At 49.7% G+C, this 27,804-nt stretch overlaps 1 protein-coding gene and 1 pseudogene across 1 annotated transcript in view; one reads left to right on the top strand and one right to left on the bottom strand.

Moving 5' to 3' along the window:
* LOC146871398 (SWI/SNF-related matrix-associated actin-dependent regulator of chromatin subfamily D member 2-like) overlaps positions 1-9,267 on the top strand; it is a 626,025-nt pseudogene extending 616,758 nt beyond the window's left edge.
* LOC146871397 (uncharacterized) overlaps positions 1-27,804 on the bottom strand; it is a 149,065-nt gene that overhangs the window by 54,333 nt on the left and 66,928 nt on the right. The window lies entirely within an intron of this gene.

Below are 27,804 nucleotides of genomic sequence, written 5' to 3'. Positions count from 1 at the left end.
GTGGGCCCATGTCTGGAGGCACGCAGGCGCGGGCTGGCGCAGGAGGAACACAGACCCCACTGATCCCGGCCAAGAACAAAGCGGACAAGATGGTGAAACATGGAGACGCAGATCAAACGGCGAATAAACTAGACGCAATGCTTGCTGCGATGGAGCGGCTGGAGGAAAACATCAACCAGACCCGCACCTCTCTGGAATCTAAAATAGATAAAGTGGCGATCGACCTTACTCACCTGCATGCCGATCACCGGAAGCTAGCTGGCCGCACCACGGCTCTGGAATCCTCGCTTGCCGACATCCAGCCGCAGGTGGCCCAGACGGACAAGAGAGTTCAAGACCTGCTCAACCATGTGGGGTTCTTGGAGACTAGGGTGGAGGATGCCGAAGGGCGCGCACGACAAAACAATGTACGCCTGGTGGGAGTTCCGGAACGCTGGGAAGGTACAGAACCCGTGCCGCACTTGGAAAAATGGCTAAAGGACCTCCTGCCGGAGGGGACCCTCTCACCCCAATTTGTGATTGAGCGGGCGCATAGAGTGCCCATGCGGCCCCCCCACGGGATCTAATCCGCGACCCCTGCTTCTCTGACTCTCAATTATCGGGACTGGGACTCCATCTTACAGGAAACCAGAAAACTACAAAATGTCCAGATTGATAACCACAAAATAATGTTCTTCCCGGACTATACCATCCAAGTACAGTGGCAACGATTCTCCTTCATGGCGGTGAAGAAACGTCTGCGGCAGCACAACCTGAAATACTCCCTGCTCTTCCCGGCACGATTGCGGGTAGTGGCAACTGACAAAACACATTTCTTTGCCATGCCAGAGGAGGCAGAGGACTGGCTGGACACCTTCGCCGCAGCAGGGCCTAGGGGTGACGCCTTGACCGCCACTTTGCCAAAACGAGGGGTCCCCTCCCGCTGCCGCAGGAGAGGGAGAATGTTGCCGGGGGCCCGGTCGCCGCCTTCGCCGTCGATGGGGCCACACACAGACTTGATTCTTAGCGGACAGCGGGATGCCCTGCAGGCGGTGGCGGAGATTAGTGGCTCTCTGCGAGCGGCTGGCGTGTCAAACACGAGCCAACATAGCATGTCCAGTGTGATGACCTGATATATGGACTACAAGCCTCGCAGGACTCGATGGAGCAGCCAGATGTCACTCCACAGACAGCCGACCACATTGTATGAACACTGAGAGACTCCATATCAGGTTGGGCTCCGAGTGGAGGTACTATGATGTAAGAGCAGAAGAATTTAACTGTTGAATATGTGTCCGTGTGCTGGGACTGCAGGTTGATCATCGCATTGGGAGTGGGGCGGGGGGTGCGGCCGGGCCACTGGAAGAGAGGGAGGTGTTTGCTCTCCAGCTCTGTCATGACTGTGTTGGCGCTGGCATTAGCCGTTGACCTGGCTGGAGTCCTAAGGTCCAGGCGCATAGATGACACGCGCTACACTGCAATTTGCCTGTAGATGGGGGGCCTCTAGCGTATGAAACATGCATTTTGTTAATCTCTGGTACTTGATGCATAGCACACCCCCCCAGGTCATTCTGACTGTTGCCTCTATCGAGGGTTTGGACGATTGCCTGTTGCACTATCGCCCTTTTGGTATTGTAAATTGGTTTGCCGCGAGCTGCCTTTCAATACACTTTGCTCATGTTCGACAAGCATTGTTGGGAGGACTCACGTGGGGACACTATGCGGTCACAAACACTGTGTGATTCTGATGGGTTGAAGGGGATGCGCGGGAGGTTCGTGTACTATAGAACATATGTCTACTGTTAGGATTGGCACATGGAATGTGCGAGGCATGCATACACCGTCCCGCAGGTATCGGATATACTCATACCTCAAGAGACATCAAATACAAATAGCTCTTTTGCAAGAGACGCACTTGACTATGGTGGAAACACAGCGCTTACGTCGCCGCTGGCGAGGACAATTATATGCCACGGGATACTCAGCATACGCCCGGGGTGTATTGGTCTGGGTGCAGCCGGGGGTCCCTTTCGCAGTCACACAATCACTGGCGGACGCAGAGGGGAGATACGTAGTGGTGAGGGGCAAACTTGATGGCAAGCAGGTTGTGATTGCATCATTATATGCTCCCAACACCGATCAAGCCGCATTTCTCGATGATATGTCACGCATCCTAGCGCCGTGGCATGATGTACCTATTCTGCTGGGGGGGGATTACAATAGCGTGCTTGACCCCGCATTGGATCACCTCTTCCCACCCCTGCCGGGCGCACCCACACACACTGCCATGAAGGCGCTGATTAACTGGGCGGAACATTGGTGCCTAAGGGATGTTTGGAGGCATCGCAACCCCCAAGACAGGGTGTATTCGTACTATTCTGGCGTTCATGATTTACATGTATGGTTGGATAGGTACATGCTCTCTGAGGAACTACTTCCGCATGTGTCCGCGGCTTATTACTTAGGGAGGACGCACTCAGATCATAATCCACACTTACTAGAGATGCGGTGGGAGCCCTCCAGGGCACCGGTTCCGACTTGGCGGATGCAGCCAGACATGTTATTAGATGGGCCCTTCCGGAGCCTGCTGGCCACACATATAGCACACTACTTCGAAGAAAATACTGGTACCGCTACAACGCCCCAGGTAGAATGGGATGCGTTTAAAGTAGTGGTAAGAGGCGAATGTCTTGGCATGCAGGCAGGTATGCGAAAACAAGTAGGAACGGAACTCACATGCATTGAAACGGATCTGCTTCAGGGAGAGGGGGAAGCCATAGAGGGCAGAGATGGGTCCCTGACACGAGCCAAAGAGGAACACTCCAGATTGCTTGAACGACTCCGCACTCTGAACTACGCAGCACACTCGGCGCTCACCCACCACATGGGGGCCAAACCTGGCAAGCTGCTGTCTTGGCTGATACGGCAAGATACAATTACCGCGCCCGTGACGTCTATACAAAACATACATAGCGTAATGCTCCACACTCAGGCAGCTATACACGAGGCATTCGTAGAGCACTACACCGCACTGTACCAGTCTCGCTTGCGGGCTACAGACATAGATATACAGGAGTTCCTTGTGCCTTTGGCGCTGCTGTGTTTGGCGGAGCATCAGCAGGACGAGCTGGGGGCGCTTCTACTGCCAGACGAAATGCATTTTCTCGCTATCAAACGGCAAATCCCCAGGTCCGGATGGACTACTGGCCGAATTTTTTAAAGCGTACTCAGATATACTAATACCAGAGCTGCTGCGAGTGTATGCGACGGCCCTGGAGGGCTCCACTCTCACAAGTACACAAAACGAGGCGACACTGGTCTCCCTCCTGAAACCAGGCTGAGACCCCGTAGATTTTGGCTCCTATCGCCCACTGGCCTTGTTAAACACAGACTATAAAATACTTGCTTCCACCCTGGCTAGGCGTCTGTCTCCATTTGTGCCGGCCCTAGTACATAGCGACCAAAACGGATTTGTCCCAAACAGGAACACCTCCCTTAATATCCGCAGGTTATATAGGGTTCAGAAATATGCAACGCAGCGGTGGCTGCAATCTGGCTGCCTAGTGCTTGACCTGGAGAAGGCCTTTGACTCAGTGGAGTGGCCTTATCTCGCAGCGGTGCTGCGTAAATATGAGCTAGGGGATGGGTATTTACAAATGGTACAGTTATTGTAACAGCGGCCCACAGTGCGAGTCCGCACAGGCAGACTTGTGTCAGACGCGGTTAGGGTCAGGCGCGGAACCAGGCAGGGGTGCCCGTTGTCACCGCTGCTTTTTTCCCTCACGATGGAGCCTTTAGCGACTATGCTACGAGAAAGCGGCACAGACTGGGGTATACCCCTGGCAGATGGGCTGCATACGGTGTCCCTGTATGCCGATGACCTGTTGTTGTATATGAAAGACTCATATGAGATACCGCAGGCGGTGTCCGACATATTTGGCGGATTTTAGGAAGTCTCTGGTCTTAAAGTGAACTGGGCTAAGTCAGGCGCTTACCCCTTCAATGAACGCGTGGGCGCAATTGGGATAACAATGAATGGAGCTGCGCTCAACTGGCACCCGACAATGTTTAGATACCTGGGTATATACATTTATAGGTCCCCTGCGGACATACTGGAAGGCAACCTGGCGCGCGCCATTACTTCCATACGGGCGCAGATGCAATTCTGGAAAACTCTGCCACTAAACGTGATTGTGAGAAAGTGCCATCTTTCCTGCATGGTATGCCCCCACTTTTTGCTGAATTGCTGAATGTACTTTGACTGAGTGTGCCCTGGACTCCTGCCAATCAGGTGCCCAGGGCCTATGTTCCTTCCCTAAAACAAACCAAACCCAAGTTGGCAAACCCTGGCCACATGTCAGGCCCTGGTAAATGGTACCCTAGGTACCCAGGGCCTTGTGACCAGGGAAGGCCTCTAAGGGCTGCAGCACTCCTTGTGCCACCCTTAGAGGCCCTGTACCCTTACACACACACACACACACACACTGCCTTTGCAGGCTGAGTGTTTGGGTGCAAGACAAACACAAAGACAAACACAAAGTCGACATGACACACATCCCTGTGTGCCATGCCCATCACCTACACTGCCATGGCATACATCAGCCACCCCTCTAGCTGGGTGTGTTATGCCAATGGTGTGGGCACAGGAGCAGGAGCCCTGTGCCCCTACAGTGCCCAGGTCCATTCCTGAGCACTGTAAGTGCAGTGCTACCATTTAAGAGTACATGGTGCTGGGAGCTCGTCAAACACGAGCTCCACAGCACCATAATGGCAACACTAAAGACTGAGAAGTTTGGTATCAAACTTCTCAGCACATTAAACCCACACTGATGCCAGTGTGGGATTTAATGTACCCAGCACCCCAGAGGGCATCTTAGAGGTGCCCCCTTAAACCTAACCTACAATCCACGTCTGCTCTGAGGCTGCCTAGGCTGCCACCCAGCAGACATGTTGCTGGACGCCTGGGTAGGAGAGCCCCTGCTCTCCTGGGCCTGCAACAATGCACATCCTGGGTGAGGTGCTAAATCTCCTCACCCAGGATTGGCAGGGGGAAGCTTCAAAGGCATGCCGCCTCTGTGAGCTTCCCCAGGCCACTGCAAGCCCCCACTCTGGCGGGAAGCTTTGGCCGGAAACCCCAAATAAGGACAGGGGATGTGCCAGCCTGCCAACCCCACCCCTCAGGTGGGGGAGGCGAGGTGAAGCACATCTCCGGGCTCTCGCCATCTTGAAGATGGGGAGCCCTACCCTATCAGGACTAGGCTACTGCCCCCCTCCCACAGGAGAGAGGCAGGATAGGGGGTGTACCCACCCCAGGACAGGGACCCATTGGTCCCTGCCCTTCACCTACCTGTAACGCCCCTAAATCTAGTATTTAGGGGCACCCTGAACCTTCCTTCCCCAGATTCCAGATTCAAAACTACAAAGAAGAGCAAGAAGAAAGAAGACCTGCCCTGCAGCTGCTAAAAAGAGGAAGACACCAACTGCTTTGGGCCCAGCCCTACCGGCCTGTCGACCCTCGAACCTGCTCCTGCTCCAACCCGGCATCTCTTGTGGCCAGCAACCTCACCAACCCCAGAGGACCTGGCTACCTTTTGGCTCTAAGCCCCTGGACTCCCATGAGTAGAGGCTCTGCTCAAAACCTACCTCTAATCCCTGGCAGCAGCCCGGAACCGCGAACCCAGCACACTGCACCAGGCAAGCCTGGCCAGTGCTGGAGTGAACAAAGACCCCAAGGACGACCCCACGGCGACTGTGACACTGAGTCCGGCACGCAAGGACCTCCCTCGACACTCCTGAAGAAGCCTGCAGCCTCAGAACAAGGTGCCCCCCCACCGCGATCAACAGAGGGTAAGATTTCCCAACACCAAAAGGCACCCCCGCACGCGGCGCCCCGCGGCCTCCTGTGCCCAATCCCGGGGTACCTACCTATCCTCCAACTACCCAACTTACATCTCGAAGTGGTGGTGGCACCTGAAGAGTCCTCGTCCCCGAGCTTGCAGTCTTTTTCTAAACCGGAGATTTCCCATTGAAATCAATTGAGCGCCCGAAGGCTCAAAAGCACCCAGCCGCCCGAGTGGCCCTGGCAGTGAAAACTCTACACCTACCTACTTCCCCACTTGCCCTGAGTAAGTGACCAGGAGCCCAGCTCCCACAGCCGCATGGCTTGCCAGTCAGCAGCCACCAACCAAGGCCCCCATATCCCTCATAGGATAACATTGGGCCTCACTCTCTCTGCACCCGGCCGCCCTAGAGTCACTGAGGGTGAACCAACTGTACCTACCTGACCCTGGGGGACCCCTGAGTCTATGCCCAGAACCTCAAGTCTGCCAGTCGAGTACTTACCCTTAAACCGATAACTCTATTTTCCTCATAGGGTAACATTGACTGGCTTTTTCCTGAAATTTCTTCTAAGTGTGGACTTTTCAAATCTTAAAATATTCACCAAAAATCAGCCGAGTAACGGAAACAAAATTACTCACCTGCTATTAGGTGAGCTCCCAGTGCTGGATCTTGGTGCCCAGCACTGACTCTGAAAAATACTTACAACTGTACTTACCCGTAACCCAATTTTCTTCCATAGGAAATCATTGACTGTTTTTCTGTGAAGTTTCTTCTGTGTCGATTTCTGCAATCTTTAAATATTCTTCAAAAATCGTATAATATCTGATAACGTAATTACTTACCTGTTTTGGATAAAGGTCCCAGTACTGAGTCTAGGCACCCAGTACTGGATTACAAAAGTAACGAGAACATACTGTACCTGCAACTTGAATTTTCTTCCATAGGGAATCATTGACTGTTTTCTTTGAAATATTTTCTAAGTGTCAATAGCTAAATATTGTTTAAAAATCATTACAGTAATTAAGTCGACTTTCAGCACTTGATTCTGAGTACTGATCCAGGACTGAATCTAGTCCTGGAATTCCAAAAGTAATCTAAAAAGTAATCTGTTGCAAATAACTTGAATTTTCCATTGAGCTCAATGCATTGTTGTGTTTAAAATAGAGTTACCTATTGCAACCACTTGTAACTGTTTACAAAAGTCAATTGCATATTGCAAAAGTATTTATATGAAACATCTCATTCTGAGAAAGTATATTTTAAATCCAAGTGTTGGTTCTAAAATAAAACAAGCATATATTTTTTATATAAACCATTGGCCTAGAGTTCAGTTATTGAGTGTGTGAGACCATTTGCTGACTGAGTGTGTACAACAAATGCTTTACACTGTCCTGTGATACTGCCTTACTGCTCGACCAAGCTACCACTTTAGAGAGTAAGGTTATATCTAACTTTAACCTCTGTCAAACCCTGGGGGACTGTGGACTCTGTACACCCTGTATCTATTAAGGAACAGTATATACAGAGCCACTTTCTCACAGTGATGAGCCGCATCACCCTCACTAAAATGATAGTACTGCCTAGATTATTGTATTACTTTGCAAATTTGCCTGTATATGTCCCGGTGCGGCTTTTTCGGGAGCTGCAGGGGTCGATCAGGGGCTTGGTGTGGAACAAGGGGCGACCCAGGATAGCGCTACAGAAATTATATGCACCACCCGAGCGTGGGGGCTTAGCGGTTCCTCATTTAGAATTATATTATCTGACTGCGCAGCTGCAATGGGTCGCAAAGTGGCTCAGTGGTAGGCATCTGGCAGACACCGCTACGGAGACACACACATGGACACGGACGCAAATCTATGGACTATTTCACCCACTGATGACCTCTCTCCGCCCGACGCAGCTATATCTTGGGATAGCATATAGGTGCTACCGCAGGAGCCTTCAGCTTACAAAGGGCACTGTTCCTTACGCTCCAATTTTACCGCTGGTGGGCACGCCCAGAGGTAGAGAGTTTGTAACTGACATAGAGCTGGCGTCCTGGACGACGGCGGGAGTGGAGACCTTGGGGGATCTGTATGTGGACGGTGCCCTCTTGCCTTTCGCAACATTGTCAGAGGATACCGGCTTACCGGTAGGTCAGTTTCTCCTACACGCAGCCATCATACGTACATTCACGCAAACATGGGGAGACCTGTCGACTGAACTACAAACGCATCACATGCTACAGCACTTACATGTGATGGGAGAGGGACACACGTGATTCATTGGCTGGTGCAGGCCCTCCTTACACATGTATTGAACCCGTTGCAAAAACTTAGGGCGAGCTGGGCCGAGGACAGAGGTCAATACAGGGGCTCTTTGGCAGAGATCTTTTATTCCAAATTGCTGTTTGGTGCCGTGTGGGTGAGGGGCCTAACCAGTGTAGATGAGTCAGTGGAGGTGTGTAACCTGAAGGAAGTTTAAAACAGGTTTGGAAGTACCAACGAAAACAATTTTAATCAATAGGTCTCGCAACCTGATTGAAAGAAACAAAGGCGCATGTCTGAGGTTATGTCTCAGGTAGGGCGCTCTCTTGTGTGGTCAACATGTTTCTCGCCTGATAGTCAATCAATCTGGTGGCGATTCGTCAGGACCTTCTAAAATCAAATCTATCTACACACGGGTTGTTATATGGTGTAATCTACCTCTTTAAACCAGCCTAACACATACTATGTGGAGTACCTGATAGAGCATGACCAACCCCAGTTGGGTTTCTCATTTTACTTCATTAATACCCGGCAGGTATCACACAGGGAATTTCCTTATGTAGTTTGCTGAATCAGCAACAGGCTCTCTGACCTACCCACTTCTGCTGGGATCGGCAGAAGTGGGTAGGATCAAAGAGCCTGTTGCTGATTATAACCATATAACCACCCGTGTGTAGATAGATTTGTTTTATTTAATAGAGAATTCTGTGGGTTGTACACAAAGTGCTCACTATATTAGAACTGTGACTCGGAGTCATGAAGATTACCAGTAAGTAACCAAGTCATCAGTCATAACTTTATCTTTATGACGAAATAAAAAACGTTCCTGTTCACCTCTTCTTTTGTCTGGTTGGCTGTTATTTTTCACAGCATTATGATGCCTCTAGGTGTAATAGTGTCCCCAACAAGTAATTTTCATTCATTCACAAACGTGCAAGTTAACGAACACAACTGCGGCTTTTAAGGGATCGTGTTTTGAGCAGACTCCTTGGTAGAGCAGCATTCGTGAAATCATCGAGTGAAATTAAATCTTCGTGTTGTTTTTGCCTAGATTATGACAGATGTGATGAATAACCCCTAAGAAGAGAGGCGAGCAGAATTCTACCACCAACCCTCGGCCCAAGAAGCTGTTGAAAGACACATTTTTGCTAAGGTGAAGAAACATGAACTTCAAATATATGCAACAGCCAAACACTAATTTTGTAGTAGGACTCGCATTCCTATCTTGGATTGATACTGTAGAAAATGAACGCCGCAACGTTTGCTTTCCACACTGCCATTCTTTCCACAGATATATTAATGCCGCCATGCTGTTACAGTCCAAAGAAACAGCAGTAATTGGCCACATGGCGTGTAGGTATCTCAGTTCTTAGCCCATGCTGCCTCGTAAAAGGCTTCAGCTTATTTTTGATGTTTTTGTATTTCAGAAAGGATGTGCAATCTATGATGAAATCGGTACCGTCACAGTTGTTTAAGTTGCATCTCAGAATTGTATATTTTAGCAGTGCACCCAGTCGGGATTTTATGCGTTTTGGACCGATACATAGGTCAGATTGCGTATCTTTAGCTCTGTGCCAGACATAATTCACCAGGTGTTGTTTAACAAACTTTTGTCAGGCCTTCCATTGCTACGATCGGATGCTACATTGCATGTGCATCTACCGCCGTTTACGATTTGCAGACTTTACACAGGTGCAGAAAATCGCTCTGGCGCTGGATTTGCACTTCCGTACATCTGTGTCCATCATTATGAGACCACACCCAACAGACACATCATCAACCCCAGCAGCCCTAACACGAGACACCGCACTCAGTACAGTAATATTCAAATGGCACTGCAACATCACACCCAAGCAACGTGACAGCAGCGCCCATGCCCTCCTGTCCCTCCACGCAAGCAATGCAATACCACCCCAGCACTTTAACTCTATTGGCAGCCCCATATCAGCACACCCAGCAGTGTAACACAATACATAAACATCACACCAATTCCCAGCACTGCTAGAGCACCCGCCAACACCCAACCCTGAACTCACATGCCGTACCCAGTGTATGTATGTACAATCCAGTGCCAAGCGAAAGTGGAATGTCTGTCCTGATCTCCTTCTGGAATGGAAATCCATGGTGTTAGATTTGTTGGAGTAATCAGTTTACTTCCAGAAGACTATGCTTCCCTTCTCAAAATCTTTGAGGGCATTGGGCAGTTGATCATGAGGCTTCTGATTGATACTTCTAACTGCAGATTCCTCACCTTGTGAGTACCCCCAGGCACCTGACTGTATCCAAAAAATGTTCTCAGCAAGTACCTCAACGCGCCGGTAGATGGTATCAGGCAGCTTTGTGAGAGCTTAGTTTCACCCTGGAATTGATGCCTGAGTCACATATAACCAGGGCCACTGGAATTCTGTGGCAGGAGAGGGCCAAATTATGCAGCAAGGTGGAGTAAATTATGCAGCCAGAAAAGGCAAACTATGTGGCCTGATGCAGCACATTTTGTAATATTATTTCTTCATAATATCATTATTTTTTAATTTGGTAATAATATCTGGGCATTGGTTGCACCTATTTAGTACTAGTTTAACACCCGACTATAGTAGTAAGAAACAGAAAGGTGACCAGTCTCACTTTGTACAGCACCTTCCATTGAGCCGCAACATGTGGCGCTGCATTTTTAGTAACTTTTGAAACGTTTGAGCTGGAAACAAAAACATTTTTTGTAAAAATGTGCAGATTCTGCTGCAGATGATGGATTATGTGGCAAATTCAGCAAATCTATAATAATGGGAAAATCGCCGCAGCCACGCAATCCTATAATTCCAGTGGCCCTGCAAATAACTGCCTCCCTTACACACCCATATCACTTTCCTTCTTTCCCCGAGCCTTAAATCCAGAGCTCATTCCCTCATTTTTCTGCCACTTGACAGAACTATTTTCCTCAAACTTTTCGCAGTGTGCAAAGGAGTATGCCCCTTCCAAAAACCACAGGATTGAAACCCTGTAGAGACTGGCACAAGCAGATGTCTGTAACAGATCACTTCCAGGTATGTCTCCGGTGCCTGGCTTCATTGCACAACTCCAAGTACTGCTGGATCTGTTCCACGTTGTACCGGAGGCTGTCCAGGACCACAAGGCCAAGCTCTACACCGCACAATACTGTCGGAAGGTGCAAACGGGTAGGTCTCACTCAAAGTCAAGAATGCAGATGCATTCTCACTCTTGAGGTCGTTCTCCAGAGAGATCTTTGTCCCACTTCAAGTCTTCAAGTAAGTCAAAGTCAAAGGTAGCTTTATTCGATTAAAAATATAAATCGTAAAAGCACAGTTTAGCACACATTTAAAAGATAGCACAGTTTAGCACACATTTAAAAGATAGCAACATGTACACGTGAATGTACATAAACAGCAAACAAATTAAAAAGTACAAACATGAATAAGAACCAGGACTCATGTTCCATATTGTTTTCCTAGAGTTGATGACGCTTTTTAGGTCTCGCCTGGCGTAAGACTAAGACTGCGCAGACATGCGCAGTCTCGCTGGCGAGATTTAACGTTTTAGGTTAGATTTCTCTAGTTGGCTTTAAGCCCCGCCCCTCCTTTCCATTGGCTGTCGTCACCGTTTATGCTAAACGGTGGCCAGCCATTGGAAAGGAGCGTCTCATGAAGTACACTTTTCGCTTTTAGAGCCGTCCCAGTTGGCCTGGCTGCCCCGACTTACTGCTGGCGTAAAAGTTTTTTTTATCTTTATGGGTCCAAACACATGGCCCCATAAAGATAAGAAACCAGCCATGCGAGAAGGTCCACCTGGGACGGCTCGCGAGCCAGTCCAACTGGGACGGCTCTAAAAGAGGAAAGAGGAAAAACAACGTAATTGCGAGTGCTTGGTTTCCAAACGTTGGCATGTATGGTGGCTAAGACGCACTCTTAAAAGCTGAGAGCACCCTTTAAATTGTGCAATACAGGATCATTTAAGTGGACTGTACACTTTAAAAAGGGGCATAATGACTCAGGACATCACTTTGCTTTAATGTGCCCTTTAATTTTCATTATGCGCCAGTAAGCGAAAAGTGAATTGTGCACCATAACTGAACAGCGTCTTGTATGACATTACTGCACAATGCTACATATAAGCAAGTACTGAACTAGGCAGTGCATGTACCATGGCGGCTGTGGCATCCCGAGTGAACACAAATTGTCCGATCCGTAGCTTCTCTTCTGGTTGCACACAGCGAGCAGCCAGAAGCCACTGTGCGCGCCCGGGGGTCCATGCCCCGCAACCGAAAGCCCAGCGCACGCTCCCAATTCAGACTCGGCTAAGCCGCACATCGGAGAGTGACAGATAGAAAACAGAGCTCAGAACTCTGCAAGATGACACACATCCGGATACATAGACATTCCTCCGTTTTACTCACAAGAAGGTGGACATCTTTAAATTAGTTCATTTAAGCGATTTAATATCAGCCGCATTTATTTCTGTGAAACTTCAAACAGTATTTTGAGTATATTTGTTTTGTTCAGTGTGAAACCTATTGCAGTATAATTGTGAAAGTACAGAACCATACTACTGACAGGTAGCATTTTTGTAAAGTATTCCACGAAAATACATGTGTTAAAAACGATGTTTTTACTGATATTTTGTTTATTGCCCTGTATTATGTGCTTTGACATTTTGCGTTGGTGTAACGAACATGACTCCTGTTCTAAGATGGCGGCTGGTTGGAGGGTGCAGTCTGTTTTAATGATCTCAGGCACCGCACTGACTCACCTCAGGCGGGCAGCTCTGAAGGTGCAGGGCAGGGATTTTGGGTGAGTTGCAGGAGTGACGGCGCTGCGCATGAGCTAGGAGTATCGTTATTTGCATTGCCTGAATATCCCGCAGTAAGATTTTTTTGCTAGGCACGTCCAACGTCCATACGCCCCTGAGGCTTGTATTTGCGGTGCTATTGCTGGTGAGATCATTGATGTATGCATCCCATTCCCAACGCAACTGCATTGTTCGGTGAGGGTGTGCTCAATTGGTATGTTGTTGTGAGACCAGCCTGCCTTTACGGTGGGCGTGTTCAGGGAGACGAGCCCTGGATGCTGGTGATGGAGTGTGTCCCACAGCCACGCCAGTCGTGCTGCCATTGGACAGCCTCCTCCCTGGAATGGCTTGTTTACTCTTCGCACTGCTTCTCTCGGTGGAACAGGCTCTTCCCTGCCAGATCTGGTTTACACCGCTCCTGGAGCCTGTTTACGAAGATTGCGCACAAATGCAGCTTTTTAAGGACGCCAGAGTGGCTTAAATCGCTTATGGTCAAAACTTTTCTGATCAGCAAGCTTATCAAGTGATATCATATTGACTATTACCTGGTAAGCATTTCTTAATTTCTGCAGACATAAAAATAGCGAAACACATTTACCCTTCATGTAAATTCTATTATGCCCCATACCTACGAAACAAATGGACTGCGCATGAGCATCTCATACATCCAATTTTTTCTCAACACAATTAAAACAAGCATTGGCATAGCCAATAGGTCTTGCCTTTGGGACCTTATAAGTGTTTAGCCATGCAACAGTTGATGTTGTTGTACCAATAATATTGTGTTGCATAACTAAATACTTATAAGGTCCCAAAGGCGAGACCTATTGGCTATGCCAATGCTTGTTAAAAAAGTGACAATAAGAGGCGTAAACATTTCATTTTCCAGAACTTGTAGGGCCAGAAGCTCTATACGACATTGTCTTATTCCCAAAGTTTTTAAAATTGGCAATATAAATCTTTTTCTTGGGGCGGAGTAAAACGTACAAAATAAAAGGATGTGTAACATAGATTGCTGTGATACATCGTCACACGGACATGCATCCAGAGTCTTGGACCAGTCATTTGTAGCAATCATTAACAATCTCATGGTAAAACTAGTGTGTATGGACGCCCATACCTTATGCCATAACAAGATTGGTTACATTTTAATCAAATCCGAGATGTAAGAAATTCCAAGCTCGGAATGACAAATAAAATTGGCAGTACTATTGGGAACAGCCAGTAAATATTGTGTAAAAGCATTCTCAATCAGTTGTAGTGGTTGGGCATCACTATGTCCCCAAATCCCTGCTCCATACAAGGCTGTGGTAAGGCACTTAGCTTTATAAATTTGTAGTAACTCAGGGACTTGTCTTCTGCCTAATTTCCTTGCAAAGTTGACCAAAGCACCGGTAGCTCTGGAAAACAACAGTTTCCTGGCCAACACTGCAGTATTCCAAGTTCCCCTGTAGTCAAAATGGATGCCTAAATAAGCAAATGTATTAGTGCATTCTACTTTACTATCATTGATAATAATATCACGGCATTTAGCGCTATTCTTGCCACATTTCATTATGTAAGCTTTGGATGTGTTCACATTCAAGCCCCTATTTTGCATAAACGTAGTAAAACTCGTTACAACTCTCTGCATACTCAGTTGGGTGCGAGCCATTAAAACCGCATCATCTGCGTATAATAATGCGGAAACTGGAAACTTATTGATAAAAGGGAGGTCCTGGCATTGATTAATTGAAACTTGGCCAAGGCCATTAATATACAAAGTAAAAAGGAAGGGGGCGAGCACACAGCCATGTCAAACTCCTTTTCTAATTGGCAATTTTGCTGTGCATTCGCCCTGATTTCTAAACCAGACACTTGCACCTACATCTTTATAAATTTGTCTCATAAAATTTATAAGGGGAGGGTCAATCCCCATATCTGCAAGGAATCACTGACAAAATATTGAAACACAAAAAATCGACCTACAAAAATATAGATACAAAATTATCGATCACATTATTATCGACATCACATACTTATTAAAAACATTACAAAAATATCGAACATACAATATCGAACTACATAAATATAGATACCCCAAATATAGCAAACACAGTTATCGAAATCCTTAAATATCGACGCTCATTAATAAACATTTACTGCATTACAAAATATCGTAAACAAAAATATCGACTACTAAAATATCTCCATTTTACTAATATCGACTATATAAAATTAAATTAAATACTAAAATCAAACAACATAAATACCAAATAATGTATTTTAACTCTACACAAAATTAATATTAAACAATAATATATTTACTACATTTAAAAATCGATTAAAAAACTTAACTATTTACTAAAACATTATTAACAACCTTCCTACATTAAACAACAATAATATGGAATTATACTTTAACAATTCATGCATACAATACATAATATAATGTTTTTAAAAATACATATACAATAATACACCACAGACTACTAATTAGCGTTTTCCTTATTTGGAAACTAACTACCAGAACATATAAAAAAAAAAATCGAACTAACCAATAAAAACACTCCAAATTCAAACTAACCAATAAAACACAGATTACAACATCCAAAGCACTATAAAAACAGTTGAACTTCATTCACAGCCCAGAACCGAAAAAAATAAATTGAATGAAGAAGAAAATTTACAGGATTGCAACAGAAGATATAAGGAAATCAACATACAGCAAATCTTTAAAACTATCAAAAGTAAGTATACTATATTATACTTATTAAGACTCAAAGCAAATAAATTGTAATTACAATATACATACATTATAAATAAATAAATGTCTTCTTTCTATTTCATATTTTCTCTACAGGAAACTCTAAAAGAAACGAAGAAAATACAGAACAGCACCCAAAAAGATACAACTAACAAAGTAAGTATTTCACACCAAAATTCAGCTAATGGATTAAAAAACCACCCAAATTCAATCCCAATTGCAAATCCCCTAACCATTCCCTATAAAAATATAGAAACAAATATTAAAACAAATGTACTTTTATTTTCCAGAGAAAGAAAATATTGCAAGAAATTTCCACAAATAAAGAATAAAAGACATTCTACTCAAAGACCTCAAAACCAACTTTGTAAGTATATTGTAACTAAGGTGTCGATTCCGATCCTGTAAATCCCGGTTACGAATGGTCGAACGGAGCGTTATTTCCGTCCGACTGGTACCTGGGAAAAACACCTTACAAACTCGCAAGTACGATTTGCACAGAAATACCATTACCGCCGAGTCGGAAAAAACACAGACCGGCAAAATTTGTACATACGAATCGCTGTCGGGACGGCGCACATTAGACTTCCGGACGGAGTCAGGCAGCGTTTCACGGACCAGCAAGTACGATTCGTGCCGACGTCACTCCGCACGCTGCAGTTTTTACGGGAGCCAAAAACTGCCGGGAAAGTGAGTACGCCGCGAACAAGGAGCCCCGGCACGCCAGGGACAGCGATGGACCCCAACCTACGCGTCGTCCCGGCCCTCATAGCCTACCACCTCGTATACACAAACAGACGCAGATGCCGCAGAAGGTCAGAACAACCCCCAGGGGCAAAGGGGGGTGTGTGTGTGTGCAAGGGCCAGGAATCATAACCCACACCCCACAAATAACTACAACAGCATGCACAGCAATTGCCACCATGGACTGGTCACTTCGGGGGGCGTGTCCACCAATCCCACGTCCCGCCACAACGGAAGTGGACGTGGACGCGTACCCGTCACCACCACAATGGTGGCACGGCACATACCACGCCCACCCCTACGTCACACGAACTACGCCGGTACGGCCGCACCCACGTCCCAAAGGCATGTGAACGGGCCGCACCCCCAAAGTTGGGGCGCCCTAGGGTTACGGGCCCCACCCAGGCCATCAGCGCGTGGTTACGGCACATACCATGCCCACCCCTACGTTACACGAACTACGCCGGTACGGCCGCACCCATGTCCCAAAGGCATGTGAACGGGCCACACCCCCAAAGTTGGGGCGCCCTAGGGGCACGGGCCCCACCCAGTCCATCAGCGCGTGGTTACGGCACATACCACGCCCACCCCTACGTCACACGAACTACGCCGGTACGGGCGCACCCACGTCCCAAAGGCATGTGAACGGGCCGCACCCCCAAAGTTGGGGCGCCCTAGGGGCACGGGCCCCACCCCGGCCATCAGCGCGTGGTTACGACACATACCACGCCCACCCCTACGTCACACGAACTACGCCGGTACGGCCGCACCCACGTCCCAAAGGCATGTGAACGGGCCGCACCCCCAAAGTTGGGGTGCCCTAGGGGCACGGGCCCCACCCAGCCCATCAGCGTGTGGTTACGGCACATACCACGCCCACCCCTACGTCACACGAACTACGCCGGTACGGCCGCACCCACGTCCCAAAGCCATGTGTACGGGCTGCACCCCCAAAGTTGGGGTGCCCTAGGGGCACGGGCCCCACCTAGGCCATCAGCGCGTGGTTACGGCACATACCACGACAGTGGACAGATACATAGGGGTGTGTGCCTATCACTCCCAGCAGTGCCCAGACATATGAGGGGTGGGTGCCGAGGACCCCCAGCAGTGGACAGAGACATGGGGGGGCCAACATCATTATCAGATGACCACAGCTCCATGGGTGAATGTACGTATCCCTAACTCAGGACAATGACGATAGTGCCATAACAACACATCACTGACAGCAGTGTCCCAGTCCCAGGAGGATGGTCGGCCTACCCCCACTGCATGACACACCACATGTGGGTGTGAGGACAAATTACACATGCATACCCAACCCTGGCGGAGGCAGCACAATACACACACTGAGATTTTGCCACAAGACTGCACCCTCATGTCAAACACCACTAAACAATGCGAGCCAAAGGGAACACACACTGTCACGCACAGTCCACGAATAAGAGGAATGCACAGGTGCCGGGGCAGCCAACAAGCAGTTGCCCCCCATGGAAGTGAAAGGGTGGAGTACACACATATACAATGCCCACAATTGTCATGCAGGTGCCCAAATACTCTGCAGAACACGAAACACATGTGTGTGAGGCAGGGAGTACACACATACAAAGTGCGGAAAACGGAAAATGTCCACATGAAGTCATGTCAATATACGCCATACACAAGTACAGTGACCAGCAAGGATGCCACAAACGATGCAGGTGGAGACATTGCAGAGCATGCATGGCCAAAGTCGAAGGCATGTGTCACACACCGAGGCAATGTTGACACAGCTCAGCACAACAATTGGGAAACACCATGCAGGGAAGATGACAGGTGCCACAGAGGAAGGAACACACCTTGGGACAATGTCACCATGCAGTAAGAGCCAACATGACCCACGAATATATGCAGACACCATGTGACGGCATGCAGATACCAGGGTCCACCCCATGAGCAGGACACAACAACATTTACCAGACACCCAACACATCATCACCACCCCAACCCAGGGAGCAGCAGCACCAGCAGCAACAGCAGAATAGAAATAGTGTGCAAACGAGAAAATAACAACCACATTCAGCATCTCGAAGGAAAGTAGCCACAGTACACCATTCCACAAGCCCATAGGCCACACCAGATGCGAAGCACCGAGGGGGGACACGTAGGGACGCGTCTCCCCAGGCTCGCCTGCACAATACACTGTACCATATTATCCACAGAAGTGGGGGCATCATGTGGGGGGAAGAACCAGGCACCGCAGGGACAGGAGGGGCACGGGTAGGTGTCGTGGCTGCAGGGACGGACGACCCCACCACAGGGGGTGCGGTGGCTGGCACGAAGGAGACATCTTTGGCGTACCACAAACTCCCCTCAGAACCCAGAACCCCACATCCGACTAGCTAAGTGTCCCATTCGATAACCGAGGTTGGGCCCGGCAGTCCCAATGTATAGACAAGCCAGAACAAGCGACTTACAACATCCCCATGAATGGTGTGAATAATACATAGCTGTGCGTCATGATTCACAGATCAGTCCACAACAGAATAGACACAGACAAGGTAAAGTTTAATGAGTACACTCAATGAACCTCGCGTCCTAAGATGCAGGACTGTGGCCAACATAAGCAGACAAATGGTCAAGGCCAGAAACATCAGCATTGTTGCAATATCATAGACATTGAAAGGAGCAATCTTAAGAAACTGACAGTGGAAACAGCAATCTTCCTGTCGGCAGTAAACTAATAGTAGTATCATTCGACTAATAGCAGGTCCCTAAGCTAGAAGGGGGGACCCCCCACCGCACAGATCAGCTCAGTGGTATCACATCACAGGATCATCTAGTCCCATCTCCTGCAAAAGTCCTCCATCCATTAGGGGCGCTAATTCGAGAACGCAGAGTTCAAGTTTGATAGAACGGAACCAAGGGCATGAACTGGAAGTCCATAGAAGGGAAGCGAAAAAGTCAGAAAAGAAATGTTAAACCTGAACGATGTTGCAGGGAAATCAACCATGGAAAAGGGGAGGAAAATATCACATCGACGGATGCACCATGAAATGAGCAGGGCTAAAGTTCATCCATCAAGTCATAGGCACTATAAGTTGCAACAGCTTCCAAGAAGAAATCATCTGCACGTTCCGAAAAATTGTCTGCCATCCAGTTAAGCAGGGGGAAAGAACACACGTGTTCCTCAACAATCGGGCCATCCAGCACAACTTGCGGACAACAGGTGGGGACATCAAGATAACTCCTGGTTAAGAACTCATTTGCTGCTGTTCGGATGTCCCAATACCCCAGGACTCCATGTGCAGCAGCACAGGCCATGACACTGACGCCAGAACAGTCCAACTCATGAGCCACTAAGGGGCACATCAGTCCATCCAAATCCGGGTCAGGAGGCACCGAGTTACACAGGCACACATCCAGAGCCCATTCGAATGGACAGTCTAGGCAATGAAAGACAGGTTGCACGCAGGGAAAGAAGGGAACCGGAAGGACAATCCATAGGCACTGCTTAAGGTCGCCAGCGGCAGAGTGCCGTATAATTCAAGCATCATGTTCCGAAGATGGAGCAGCCGGTGCATGCTGTCTTGTAACGCAAGAGGTGAAGCCACAGCGTAGTGCGCTGATCTATTATGGCACCCCAGCTACGAGGGCGAGAAGCAAAAGGACACCTCCGAAGACGGTAGACAAAAGCGAATGGTGAAATGCGGGGAGCACACCAAACAGAGTTTGAAAGGAGGTCACGAGGCCGGAGACCACAATGTAAAAAAAAACAGCCAGGCCACCTGTTGACGAGGCATGAAAGATAGTCTGAATCCGAGTTCCAAATATGTAGTGGGAGATCAGTGTTAAAAAGCCTCTTGCACCTCTGTGGGCGTGTGATCTTCGTGAAGGCCAAATGTTTCTCGGGAAGAAGTCAACACGACTTGTGTTTGAGACAATGGAGCCCTTATACTGCTCATATTGTTGAACTCCGCTTTCAAGATTGCAATGGGAGGCCAGATGGATACATCCAGCCGGACATGCGGGGGTGGGAAAAGCCGAAATGACAGAAAACCACTCGTAGTGATACAGTCACGATCTCAGGAATTGCCGGAAGCATCCCACAGCAAGCTTCTGCATTGCATAGCACATAATTGCCGTTAGCAAGCAGCGCACAAGATGGGGTCATGACTGGCACACGAATCCACTTCAGTATACAAGCCACGTCATGAGCGTGCATGTAACAAGCACCATGCACTTGAATGTGCCTACACACCACAGAATGATCCGGAGTGGAAGTGCACCCTTCACCCCCTGAATACACCTCCTTGCCGTCTCTCACGCACCTGTTGTCGCCTAGCACGGACACAAGGGACCCGAGCAACTGGGGGGGCGGTGATAAGAATGGAGGGTGCGCCGAGGGATGAAGTGCTGCCTTCAGCACTGGGGGCAGCCTCCGCCCCCTCTGGGGGCTCAGCCTCGGACCGGTCAGCGTCATAGTCGGTGTTGGGACTGGACGGGTCTTCCGCCTGACTCCCCTCGGCCTCCGTGCCACATGCTGCGCCAGACTCCCCAGCACTGGTGGCCCCGGTGCTGGCTACCTCCCCCACGTCCGTGCCAGTGTCTCCCTCTGTTTCCCCCGACGATGCTGTGGCCAAGGTGAAGAGACAGGAAATGACCAGACACCTGTATACACATGACACATGAGTCCAATCTACATAGGACACAGCGCATAGCATTAACGCCAACATGGGTGACATCTACAAAACTACAAACATAAGTAAGCCCTGCACCACACAGTTGGTTTACCCACCATGCCACTGGGAAACAATGGGGAGCATGACACAACAGAAATTTACTTGTCCTAAATCGATACAGAGGAGCTACTCACTGGGGACAGTCAAGCACTGCATCACTGGCATGGCACGGTCACCTACACCCGCAACTGTCCACTGATGCCAGGGACACGGTTAATGACACCTCAAATGTTACTACCGGCATTGCACGTTGTGACTATGTCATGTGAGTGTCATGTGATCCCATGAGCTAGCTGTATGAGTTCTGTGACATGCATCTGCATGTGCTGCATCCAACATGTGTGTGCGTGTCGATGGGCATGGCACACTATTACGCACACCAGGCCACATGTGGAATCAGACGTAACGGGTGTATGTGTGCATCGCACATGCACTTCCAAGACAAGGACTATTCTGCGTAGTCTCAATGTATGTGTCATCATACCTGACATGTCCCCCTTCCTGCCAAGGTGTGTGGACTGTCCTGTTTAAAGGACATGCGACCTGTGCCTCTAGTGTCCTGCAACCGGTCTGTGTGATAATACATCCTTCTAATGCACATATGTGGATGTCTGTCACTCCTGTTATGCGTCAGCCTCTTCACTTACACTGGCCCACAGCTAGTTCCATGTCATGTCATGTTGACCTTGCGCACCCACGTGTGTAGCTGACTGTTGTTAGGGTTGTTACCTGTCTGGCATACGTGTCCTGGATGCATTGCACAGTACAGACTCTGTATGTAGCATATGTGTATTAGCTGTTGAACATGTGCTCAGTTCATTGACAGTGGTGTATTACTGTACTCAATCTTCGTTATTCCTTCCAAATTTCTGCAGGGCACCGCCTCTCCCTCGACCAATGCCAGACTTGGCTGCCATGAGGGAACGTGACTGTATACGCAGCTACCTCTTCACCCAACCGTTGATTGACGACTTGACCACAAGGCTCGAGCCACACCTCCAACCGCTACACAGGTATCCTACTGCACTGACACCCAAGATGAAGGTGATGGCAGCCCTACATTTCTTTGCCACCGGTACGTTTCAATTGACTATAGCTGATGTAGGTGGCATGTCCCAGACCATGTTCAGCCGTGTCCTGCATGATGTGTTAGAGGCCATGTTGGTACACCTTGATGAATTCATTGCCTTTCCAACTCGTGAGCAGTTGACAGGTGTCAAGGGTGAGTTCTATGCCCTGGGAGGGATGCCCCATATCATTGGGGCCATTGATGGGACACATGTGGCTTTGGTGCCACCACACGCACAGGAGGTAGCCTTCCGTAACCGCAAGCATTACCACTCCATCAATGCCCTTGTGGTATGTCTTGCCAACATGATGATATCCCATGTCTGTTCACGTTTTCCAGGATCAGCACACGATGCCTACATCATGAGGCGTAGCAGGGTGCCTGAAATGATGCTGCAGCTGCGCAACGAACGTGCATGTCTTGTTGGTGGGTATGATCTGTTAGTCCTGTATTTAGCCGTTCCTTCATGTCTTACTGCTTCTCCTGACCCACTTGTGTCCATGATGTTTCCATGTAGGGGACGCTGGCTATCCCAACATGCCATGGCTGATGACGCCTCTCCGCCAACCCAGAACAGCCGCAGAACACCAGTACAACGACACCCATGGGCAGACGAGGCGCATGATTGAGAGGACGTTTGGACTCCTGAAGAGCAGAATCATGTGCCTCCACAAGACCGGCAGCGCCCTCCCATATGCCCCGGTGAAGGTCTGCAAAATCTTCCTTGTGTGCTGCATGCTGCATAACATGGCAGTGGAGAAGGCCGTGCCACTCATCCTGGATCCTGATGAGCAAGATCATCCACCCGTGGAGGATGAAGGGCTTGGGCACGGGGCAAGTGAGGATGAGGATGAGGATGCGGATGAGGACATCCGGAGTCAGCTGATCTGCAACTTCTTCTCATAATGGTGAGTTTCGGTGTCTGAGTGTGCACTCCTAGTGCCTTGTGTGGCATGTGTTGCAATGTGTGTGTCGAGCTGACTGTGTGCCAAGTTACTTGGAGGTGTGTTCTGATGTGCAAATGTCATTCCCCATATTTGTGCAGGTACACAAAAATCATTATTCCCATGGTGACAATATCAATCCTGTAGGGTGCATGTACATGTGTGCGGATTACTAGCTCCTCGCTGACTTGTTGTGTGTCTGTCCTCCCCAGGTTCCTGCGGCTGTCGTCTGCTCATGTCATCATTGCACTCCTGCTATTCCTCATGATTTTTCCAACGTGTGCTGGATCAGAGCTACATGCACAGAGATGGTGAGAAGTCTTTTTTGGTAAGGAGTGCAGCAAGGCCTTTTGTGGGTGGTACGAGTTTGTGATATGTGGGTACTGCTCCTGTGCATGTTGTGTTACCATGCATACATGTTGACTCACCATGGGCCACGTGACGTGTTGCATGGCCCCCATTAATTGATAGTCAACCTTCCTGACAGTCATCTGTCATGGATTGTGGATTCTGATGAAGGCATCAATGTGTGTCTAACGTCCCTCAGGAACATACGGGATGGTCATGCTGGACATGGTGTGGGACATCCCCATATGAGGCTCAATGTGGAATTGTAGACTCGCCGTGTGCAGCAAGGGGTGTGAGGTCAACCCCTTCACTTGTGTGCCAGCTCAGTAGGATTTACCACATCTGTGTGTTGCAGGGGGTGTCCAGTGTGGGTCACACATGTTCAGCCGAATGACCTGTGATTCTGTTCCAATGGATGCAACTCCATTAGTGTGAGGCTGAGTAATAAAGGTGTTCGTCATACTCCAAGGTGCCTCGTCTCTGTCAATGCTGGTCTCTTGCCACTTGGCATGCGGCATCTCTGGCATACTTGCTGTAGATAATGCATAGGAGTCCTTGTGTAGTTTAGCGACATGCATGCAGTTGCTCATGGATTTGGCTCCCTATTGGGCATGTAGTACATGGTCGTGTATATTTTTTAGCGAGGTCAACCACACAATGGGCCATCACCAGTTGCTGAGGGTGTGTCTCCAGTGCGCAGGTCGACCTTCAGTTTCCTGATCCTGTGTAATGGTTCTTTGGGGATTGGGCATGTATTGTCTCTGGGTGTGCCATGTGACACTGGACACTCCTCACTTTACACACGCGCCTGTTGCAGTTGCCCTTCTGACATCCTAGTGTTTGTGTGCAAGATGGGCCATTTGGCAGGGGGATGGCGCCTGCTGCTGCAGGCCCTGCACAGGCACACAGTGGCCACACTCACAAGATGTTGTGCATCATGTTTTGCTCGCTCACATTTGCCATGCTAGTCCACAGCATCTGTACCCCATGCTGCAACGCACTCTGCATCATGCACATGATCCACAGATAGATCCACTCCAAGTTACGACAGGCCATCCCCCAGGTCCATGACGACATCCATCTCATATACTGCCCTGCCCTCTATGGAGCAAGTACATCCACACTCCAAGGACACTGGTCCACTTCCAGGGGGCATCTGCACACCTCAGCTTCTACGCCCTGCGCCCCAGCCACCTCACCGTCCACCATAGCTGGCTGCAATGGATCACTGTCTGCTGCAGGATGTCCTCAGCACACCCCACCCACACTCAGGAGGCAGTCCACAAACCCGACCCCACACCAACCTTGTACGTCTGTCATCCTATATGCCGTTGGTCCATCTCCGTGCATCCAACCTTTCCCTGGCCCCCGTTCTTCTCATCCACCGTACTCCAGCATACAGGACATAGTTCTCCCACCTGGCCACAAATCCCTGGGACTCCCTCCCCGGGTACCTCCACATGGGCCATGACCTCTACGCCTTGATGATGATCTCCCAAATAGGTCTGTCCGCACAGTTTAGCAAGCCCCCCCTCAGCAGCCAGAGGCCATCACAGGTGAGTGTTGTGCTCCATGCCTACATTGACTGATACTTGTGACCCATGTGTGTCCTGTACCAGACTCTGTTCCCAGGGGATGGATGGCTGGAGTTGGTTCAACACTCACACATAGTTAGACATTTCCACACACATTATGTCGTAGAATAATGCAAAATGACAGGAACATCTCATGTGCAGAACAATGTGACTATTTTTGGTGGGGTGCGTCTTTTGGTAGATGTGCTAAGGTGCACTACCGGGGGAATAGAATCCAAAGTTCACTGGGGGAGATGGCATCCTTGGCATTGGAAGTCATCAGAGTCCAGACCACAGTGTTGCACATCATTGGTCAGACTGGGACCAGCAAGTCCATGTGGCAGAGAATGTCATTGGGTGAGGTGCTGCTGTTGCGCCCGAGGGCCAGGTGCCAGGCCAGGTGACCTGGGAGATGGGGATGGTCCGCTGACTCTCACGGCCTCTTACGTGGACGACCCACTTTCCTCCGGGGACCCTCAGATGCAGACCTTGACGATGCTAGGGACGCTCCGTCAGATAAATCCTCCTCCCTCCCTGTGGCTGGTGCTGGTCTACGCCTGGTGGCACAGGGAGGGTTTGCCAGACTTTGGGCAATCTGACGGAGTGATTGACTCACGTCCCTGTGCACCGCCAGGAGCTCAGCCAGTCTTGCCTCCATCCGTCCTTGTTGTTGTTGGTGACTGGCATGATGCTCGACCTGCAGGTTCTTGATCTCATCGAGGGTCCCCTGCATCCCGGAAAGTATGACCACGACCTGGTCGATGCCTCTGGTGTCACGCCGGTATGAGTCCAGGATGTTGCGTAGGTGGGCCATACCGGGGTCCTGAGCTGGCTGGTCAGGTTCGCGCCTCCGCCTGCCTCCACTCCCACCACCCCTGCCCACACGTGCCTGGCCTGCCGTTGTGGGCACATCGGGTCTATGGGACCCCTGAGGGATGGCATCGGCAGGGTTGTCTGCCTCCTCCTGGGTGCCCGCAGAACCTTGTCCCTCCCGGTCAGACTGGCTGTGTTGTTCAGTGCGAGCAGGGATCCTGGGTGTGTCCTGGGATGTGGCGGGAATGGGGGTGGTGGTTGGCACAGATGTACCTGAAGCAGGTGCTGCAGGAGCTTGTACACCAGAGGGGTCAGGTTGGTCGGGGTCATCCACGGAGTGGTGAGAGTCGTCGCTGCCGGTGGGATCGTCGTCACGCGGTGCCTGGGACTGTGAATCTTGCCCCCCAGTGTTGGGGGTAGATCGTCGACGTCGCCCTGTGTGTGAGAGAGGGACAATGTTAATGCTGTTTCATGCCACATCCATGTTTCATACATATTCAAGTTGACACAGTTCCCCCAGGTATTTGGATATCCCTGGCATTCCTCTCAGTGTCCACTTGGGGATGGGTATGTTGCGGGGGACAGATTGGGATGTTCTCCTGAGTGTGTGGCCTGTAGATAGTTGGCTCTAATCAGGCGCGCAACACCCATTGGGCTAACCGGGCTTGTGCCCCCCCCCGTCATGTGTGTCAGCCCGGCTGAGACAGCCTCGCGGGCTGGCGTCCGTCTAATTGCATCCGGACCCAAGAACTTCACAGGTGTATGGTAGACCATTTACTCGAACATTCGGCTTTTGTTGTGTTTTCACCCATTCTTACAGCCACTTTGCCTAGGGCTGTTTGATTTGCCCCCCCCCAATCTTTTACTGCCCCCCCCGGAAGTTGGCTGTAGTTGCCCGCCTGGCTCTGATGCTTACTTGGCTCCGGATTGGTCTTGTTGTGTCACATGTCCATTGTGGGAGTGTGTGAATCCTTTGTCTGCCCCGGGGGGGGGTGCTTGTGTTAGGGGGGGGTGTGACCGGGCGTGCTGTGGTGTGTTGTGTGAGTCGTCATTGGGTCTCCCAGGTGATGTGTGTGTCCCCTCATGGTGTATGCTGGCATGACAGTGTGTGTGAGTTCCTGTGCTAGATGCCTGTGCTTGTGGAGTTGGTGTTTGAGTGTACAGTGGTCCCAGGAGGGCCTTGTGCTGCATACAGCAGGGCCCAGTGTCAGCGACCTTGTTAGTAGTTTGCCAGTCCCTGTGCATTGTGCATGGGTATGTCCCTATGCCATATGGGCTGGGACATTGGTGTCTGCGTCTCATTTTCACGATGTGTTGTGTGGGGCCCCCCCTCCCAGCCTCCCGGACATCCTGTCTTGTGTTTGTGGTTGTTGTGGCCTTGGACATGGCCTTGCCTTGATTTGTGAAGGGTGAATGGTGACGTTCGTGGCATGGCCATGGTTATTGAGTGTGGTTGTGTGTGGTGAGTGCATGGGGGTGGGTGCGTGCATTTGTTGTGGTTGGCAGGCGCGCAACACCCATTGGACTCACAGGGCTTCAGCCCCACCCTCGTTGTGTGTGGCAGCTCGGGATGAGACAGCTTCCCGGTGCACTCACAGCCGCACCCGAACACTTCACAGGTCTTTCAGAGGCCATTTGCATGTTAATGAGGCCTCGCGGTTGTGTCACCCCTTTGACAGCCCCTGCAGCTCCACTCTGCCTATGGCTTACAAGATTCATCCCCCCACGGCAATTTTTCTTAGCCTCCCCCGAAATTTTGCTATAGTTGCGCCTCTGGTGGTTGGGGTGTGGATGCCATTCCCCCAAGTTACATGAGTTGTTTGAGTACTCACCAGGCTCTGCGACTCCGTCCACTCCGTGTACTCCCACCGTCGGTAGCATGGCCATCACCTTCTCCTCCCAGGGATGGTACTGTACGCGTCTGCGGGGCGGCCCACCTCCAGTGATGTTGGCCTGGGCATGTTCTTCATTCATCTTCC

Source organism: Triturus cristatus, chromosome 1_1, assembly GCF_964204655.1.
Source record: "Triturus cristatus chromosome 1_1, aTriCri1.1, whole genome shotgun sequence".
Taxonomy (NCBI): Eukaryota; Metazoa; Chordata; class Amphibia; order Caudata; family Salamandridae; genus Triturus; species Triturus cristatus.
This window is presented reverse-complemented; position numbering and strand designations above follow the sequence as displayed.